This window comes from Dipodomys ordii, unplaced genomic scaffold, assembly GCF_000151885.1.
Source record: "Dipodomys ordii isolate 6190 unplaced genomic scaffold, Dord_2.0 Scaffold166, whole genome shotgun sequence".
In the NCBI taxonomy this organism is placed as follows: Eukaryota; Metazoa; Chordata; class Mammalia; order Rodentia; family Heteromyidae; genus Dipodomys; species Dipodomys ordii.
In genome coordinates, this window is record NW_012267382.1 from 115677 (window position 1) to 123132 (window position 7456).

Sequence of the window (7456 nt, forward strand, 5' to 3'; positions counted from 1 at the left end):
GCGGGGCCGGACCGGCCGCGGGAGGCCCGGGCGGCTCCCAGACAGAGTGCAGAATCCAGGCATTTCTAGCGGAGTCCGATTCCCGACCCTAGAGTTGCAGGCTTTGCTGACAGGCATTTTCAGCACAGAAAGGGGGTCAGCCTCCATCACAGTCCTGAGAGGAGCGAGCCCTGACTGACTTTGTTGAGCTGACAGAGAAAAAGGCCTCCGAGTGCCCCAGGCGGGTGCGGGGGTCGGGAGAGGCCGACCCGACGCAGCAGGAGGCCTAGAGCCAGGGCCCGCCACGGGCCAGGCCCGGGCCTGTGCCTGGGCAGCCTGGGCGTGGGCTGTGACTGTCCCTTCGCAGGAGGAGAGTCACACTCGCCTCATAAAACAGGTATGTAGCCAGAAAAAAGAACAAACACAGACGGTGTCCCTGGACATCGTCACTAGTTAGACTGTGCACAGGCTGCAGGCCCCATGCGAAGCACAGCTGAGGGAAGAGACAGGCACTCGCCTCTTTTTACCCTGTAGGTCAGCTCATACTGTAGGCCGTTGGTAGTGGTAGTCTTGAATTCAAGAATGTCCCAAGGAGAGAGATGGGAGTGAGTTTGAGACGTCTTCGGATGAGGCAGATGGGGTAGATGTGGTCTAGGGGCTCGCTTAGAAATACAGAGAAATGCAGAGATCACCAAACAATAAGGGACTGGTTCAACCCATTATTCTTCTACAAGTGTGTCAACAGGAAAAGGTCCCCCCCCACTCTCTGTGAGTTGTGGGGCTTGAACTCTGGGCCTGGGCGCTGTCCCTCAGCTCTTCAAGGCTAGTGCTCTACCACTTGAGTCACAGCACCACTTCCAGTTTTCTGAGTGGTTTATTGGAGGTAAGAGTCTCACAGACTTTCTTGCCTGGCTTGGATCGTGATCCTCAGATCTCAGCCTCCTGAGTAGCTGGGATGACAGACATGAGCCACCAGCGCCCGGCCAAGGTTTCCTTTCTTGATTATGGATTTTTCTTAGTGGCACAGGATCTTGTCCAGCTCTGACAGCCAGCTTGCCCTTTCCTAGGTGGACAAGTCCCCCTCTGCTTTCCAACTATAAGACCTCAGTCCTGACCTCCTTTACAGACCAGCCCTTCCCTGAGAGGGGCGCAGCGGTGAGCACCAGAAATGAGCCTCAGTCCCAGATCCCCGGCTGTACCTGGGTTTCCCAGGCATCGCCCACTGAGCTCTGACTTTTTGGTAAGTAAACACCCTGTGGCAAGCATGGGAATTTAACCTTGGTCCTCCCAGCCCCCTCAAGTCCTGCCTGTTGACCTCTTGATAGCTCTGGAGCCCTCGCTCTTCCTACCCCACATGGGCCTACCTATTTCCTCCACCCCTGCAGTCCTCATCTGAGGCAGAGTAGGTTGTCTCTTAACCTGAATCTTCCAAGGTTCCCTGATGTCACTAAACTCAGAGATACAGCTGACAAGCCTTTGTAATCACTCTCAGCCTGCCTGCATTCCCCCAAGCCTGGATGTTTCCAGAAGAGTTCAGTGAGAAACAAACAGGATTTTGCAGTCACCCTGAACCCTCTACTCCCCAGTGCTTAGTACTCCCAGAACAGCTCAGTGAGTTGCTGACAGGCTTTTGCAATTACCCTGACCCTGCACCCCACTGCCCAATGCATGCTCCCCAGGCATTGCTTAGGAACCACAAATAACTATGCTTAATACCTAAGCCTCAGGTCAGGATAATGGAACAAACAGTGCTGGAGTGTTTTAAACAGAGATAACTGACTTAACACAAAGTCCTTGGAAAACAGATGGCATTTATGTTCTAATAAGCTTTGCACTGATGAATCCCATTACAAATGTCAACTGTACATCCAAGTGTACAAGTTCAGTACTGCACTATTCACAAAGCCAGGTTATGGAAACAGCCTAGATGTCCTATACTAGGTGAGTAGACTCAAAAAGTGTGGTACCTATACACAGTGGAATTTTACCCAGCCATTAGAAAGACTAAGGTTATGTCATTTGCAGGGAAATGGATGGACCTAGAGAACAAATCATATTAAGTGAGGCAAACAGCACATGTTTTCTCTCATATGTAGAAGCTAGATCTAAATACTCTGGAACATGATATCTAGGACCCTAGATACTCACACACAGTGAGAGCAAAGGAGGACACTCCTATGAACTCCAGAAAATGCAAATGAGGGGGGTTTTCTTCTTCTTTTTTTTTTCTCCAGTCCTGGGGCTTGAACTCAGGGTTGACTCAAGGTTAGCACTCTACCACTTCAGCCACAGCACCACTTCTGGTTTTCTGTGGATGTGGTACTGAGGAACCAAACCCAGGCCTTGATGTGTGCTAGGTAAGCACTCTACCACCAAGCTACATTCCCAGCCCCATAAAGGTTTATTTTTGTTGTTGTTGTTGTTTTTGTTTCCTTTTCATCTTGTTTGTTCATTTATCTCTCTTTGGGATAGCAAAAGAGATACAGAAATGGAGGGATAAGTGGTGAACAAATGCTGCAGTGGTGCTCACTAGAAACTAAGTTGAAAATGAACTATACAAGGTGACATTGTCCAATTGTCTTTACCTACTGCATTTAACTGTAACCCCTTGTATATCATCTTTATGATAACAATTTTAAAAAGTAAAAATTAGGGCTGGGAAGGTGGCTCAGTGGTAGAGTGCTTGCCTTGTATGCATGAGGCCCTGGGTTCGATTCCTCAGTACCACATATGCAGAAAAAGCCGCAAGTGGCGCTGTGGCTCAAGTGGTAGAGCACTAGCCTTGAGCTGAAGAGCTGAGGGACAGCACCCAGGCCCAGAGTTCAGGCCCCACAACAGGCAAAAAAAAAAAAAGTAAAAATTAAAAGCCAGATGCTGGTGGCTCATGCTTGTACTACTAGCTAACCAGGAGGCTAAGATCTGAGGATTGCAGTTCAAAGCCAACCCAGGCAATAAAATCCATGCGACTCTTATGCCTAATTAGCCACCTGAAAACTAGAAGTGGTGCTGTGGCTCAAAGTGGTGAAACACTAGCCTTGAGCAAAATTGATCAGAGACAGTGCTCAGGCCCTGAGCTCAAGCCCCGTGACCAACACACACAAAAAAGCTCAGGGACAACACCTAGGCCCCAGGACCAGAGCGCGAGTGCGCGCGCGCGCACACACACACACAGAGAGAAGAGGTCTCAAGCCTGCTTCTCCATGTGTGTCTCTGCCACAAGTATGGCACAAGCAACAGAGTGGATAGAAGACCTTTCCTGGGAGGATCTGCCTCTGGGACAAACCAACCTGCCCTCAGGGGGCCTGTTGAGAGCAAATTCTCTTCCCAAATCCCAGAAGGCTCCTGACTGACCTGGGCCAAAGCCCCGTCTCCACAACGGTTTCCCAGTCCACAAGTTCTGGCCCATCCACCCAGCTTTCTTACTCCTGCACCATTCCTACTATCCCACTGGTTCTTCTTATTCTTTTACTTTCTTTTTTTGTTTTTTGTCAGTCATGGTGCTTGAACTCTGGGCAGGCCTGAGCACTGTCCCGCAGCTCTTCAGCTTAAGGCGAGCACTCTACCACTTGAGCCACTGTATCACTTTCAGTTTTCTGAGTGGTTTATTGGAGATCAGAGTCATGGACTTTCCTGCCTGGGCTGGCTTTGAACCGTGATCCTCAGATCTCAGCCTCCTGAGTAGCTAGGATTACAGGCATGAGCTATGAGTGCCCTGCTGGTTCTTTTTCTAAAATAAGCCTGAACCAAAATTCCTAATCACCATACTCAACTCTAACCCCTAACCCAGCCCCAACTCATAACATAAACCCCTTACCTAATCCCCGCCCCTAAACTCTAACCTTAACCTTAGCTCCAGGCAGTACAAAGTAATACATTTACCTGTGATTTATTTCAACAAACCTCCTGCCTCCCAAGGTGTGAGAACAAACTGTCATGGAAATTTGCAAAGGTACTTCAGGACCATTCTGGTCAAATTCCATAGGGACAGATTCATCTAGCATTGTCCTTAAGGTCTTTTGTTTGTTTGGGGTTTGGGGTTTGGGGCGTATGTCTTCAGAAGAATAAGGGGCACAGAGGTGGTAGGTACAAACTGATTTTAACGGTGGTCCAACAAACTTGAGCAGCCAGAAGTAACAAGTCAAGGAAGAGTGACTCCAAACAGCTCAATCAGGCAAGCATTGCTCAGGACGTCACTGGAAGGCAAGTATTGGGGGTAAGAGTTCACAGCATGAGACTCTTTGGCTATGTGACAGGAATGTCACCAGGAGAGAGACACAGGCAGCAGAGAAACTCTCCAGTGCTCAGCACTGATGAGACACCAGTGGAGATTCTGTAGCTGACAGTGCGTGGGCCAGGCTATAGAACAATGTATGTTTAGCTGAGGTAGTGGGATTGAAGAAGAGGGAAAATGGCAAACTGTATATCACAAAGGGATGCCAAAGGGCAATGGAAAGTGTAGGTGTCAGGCCAGACAGTAGAGCCAACCCTATACATCGGAAAGCTTCAGAAGCACAGAGGCCTGGGCCCAGCCTGGGGGGACGCTGTACCATCAGTCTAGACTCACTGACCTACCAAGACAGGCTCCATTGCAAGGCAGGCAGGCCAGCTCCGCCAGGACCACGCCTCACCCACAGTACTTTGCTATAGATAGCTTCATTATACATATCTTCTTCCTTTTTTGAATTCTGCATAAATTTGTCTGTGGAATTAATTTTATGCTAGCAAAGGAGGTTACAGACGATTCATCAAAGCAAGAGTCTAAGTGACACTGGCTTCAAGGACAGGACTAGAGGGACCCCTGAGCCAGGGGGCTGCGTCTGGCCAAGAGACACTCAGGGCCAGCTGGAGGCAAGTGAGTGGAGGAATGCCAAGAGCCATGCGGAACAGGCCCCAATGAGGATGTGGGTGAAAGACCCCAGACTCCTGGGATACTTCCGTCAACGGGAGGGCGCCCCAGAAAACTCAGACTCCAGGCCGGGAGATGCAATAAGCAAGAGGAGTTTATTCAGCGTTTGCGCAAACAGTCTCTCTGCCTCGGCACAGGAGAGAGCCCCAAGCAGCGGTTACAAGCATTTTTAAAGGCAAAACCCACAAGATCAGCATATAACACCAGGTGTACCCCGGATTGGCCCGTTTAAAAGTCACTATGTACTCCAGCAATCATTTTTACTACGCGGGGAAGTTTATAACACTCTTTGTAAAAATGATTGGCGCGGGTCATTTAAAGGAGGTAGTCACTCTGGGAGGTAAGAGTTAGGGGAGTTCACATAGTAACAGGCTTGTGATTGATTAACATTTGGCCTAGTTTGCTGGACTTGCCAGGTGGTCCTTATCTTGGGTCCCATTCTTGGGTCCCATTTTTGGGTCCCATTTGGCCACTTGGGGAGTTTACTTGTTTGTTCTTTATCTATGACCACAGACCTTGTCCCCGGGCCGGCATCTGGGCTCCGAGACTTTTTACTCAATTCCTTATTTCCAGAAGGGATGGGGGTTAGTGCTAGGGCGAGCAAGTTCACAAAAGCGAAATCAGCAGTTAGCAATTGTAAAATGTAATTCTAATTTTTAATCTTTCATTCCCTCCTTTTTCTTTGGACTAATTTTAATCTTAAAATTCAGGGTGTCTCTATATTATCTTGTAAGGTGTCAGTTGTTCTCAATGCTTAGTATTGGGATCTCAGAACTAATAGACTAACTGCACTGATCTTTTTCTTTTATAAAAGACACCAGTCTGTTGAGTATACAAGGTCCAAATGTAACAAAATTAACAGTACCAAAGCCCCTTACAATTTTTTTTCACCAGTCCTGACTACGTGTATCGCAGTTAATTTTATACCAGCTGTACTTGTAAGCTCCAACTAAAGTTGGACATACTCATACCATTTGCTACATACTTAAACTTTCTGAGGTTTGTCTTAAAGACAATCCTTACTTTTCAAATTTCCCCAATTCCTTTCCCAAAGCTTTCTTTACTACCTTCTTTCTTTACAATTCCTTGAGCATCTTTGTGGCTGGAGTTTAAAACTGCCCGATTTTCCTTTGGCTTGCGGAACCTTTATCTTAGAACAGCCTTAAGACACCACTGTGATGCAGAAGCTTGCTAGATTTTAAGGCTAAGAGTATTACCTCCATTGATAACACACTCAGGTTATTACCATACCAGAGCCAAACTAGGCTGTGACCATAGAGTGGATTTCCAGTCACTATGCACTGAAGTACCTAAAGCAAGCAAGCCAGTGATATCCTTGTCCCCAATATCCACTGTGGGAAGAGAGGGTTTCTGGATATCACCCAAAAGAATGTCCCACAAGATCTTAAGCAGACTCAGGTGATGGAATCAGGCAGGAGTTTCTCCAGGTGGCTGTCAGGCCGTCGTTGAACTTTGCCCATTAGGGTATGCAGCAGCAGCAGCAGCAGCAGCAGCAGCAGCAGCAGCAGCAGCAGCAGCAGCAGGGTCTCTCAGTGGCTCGAAGGGACTGTCACACCTCGTGCTGGGCTGTAGATTCCTACACAGACTGGTTAAAAATACATTGCATAGGCTCTGCAGGCTTTGGTCCTGCTGGTTTTTAAGATCTTTAAACAATAGTCCAGGACAATTTACCAAAATCACAACTTTTTTACTAACCAGATATTTTTGTAAATAGACTCAGAAGGCTCAGAAGGCTTAGTCTTGTAACCATCTCTGACAAATGCAGTCTCCACACCTTGCACACCGACAACTGTTAACACTATTTTTTATGTCTTTTTTTAAAAATTTATTTTATCTATTTTGCCTCATTTTTCCAAAACTGACTCTGGACCCTTGATCTTAAAATGGGGGTAGAAGGGCGAAGGTCCATCTTCTGTAACTTCTTTAAGCTGACTTCAGGGGCGTTGATCCTACCTAGCCAGGAACCTATAACCTCAGCCTATTTTACAAAGAGGCCATCAGGGTTAGATGTCATTAAGAACAATATTTTGACAACTGCACAGACCTTTTCTCCGGCTACAGCAGTGTAGCTTGTTTAGCACTCTGGTTTGTGAAAACATCTTTCTGGATAGCTTAGGAATATGATCTCTAGTGACCCTAACAATGCCTAAATTACCTTTGCAGGCCTTTAGACAGATATCAATTAGAAACACACTCTCAGGTTTACAAACTTTTTCCTGAGCAGATGAACTTTATGTAACTAGTGTCAGCTCAATTAGAGCTGCCAATTAGAGCTTTTGGCACATAAAGGGGTTGAGATTTAAACTATCCCCCACATTTTATAACATTAGCTTTTTACTATCACAGAGGACTGGCAAGTTCCTGTCCCTTACAAGGTAGATAGTCATGGACATTAGGCATGCTTACAAACTCTTTTTATGACCTCCCGGCTCTGACCAGCTTTGAAGGGCCATGCACAAATGACTCTAGGATCTGACATTTCTGCCATCCAAGCAGTGGCTTACTGCCTCTGGATGCTCCTCCATTGCTTTTGTCCCAGGAGTGTCTTCT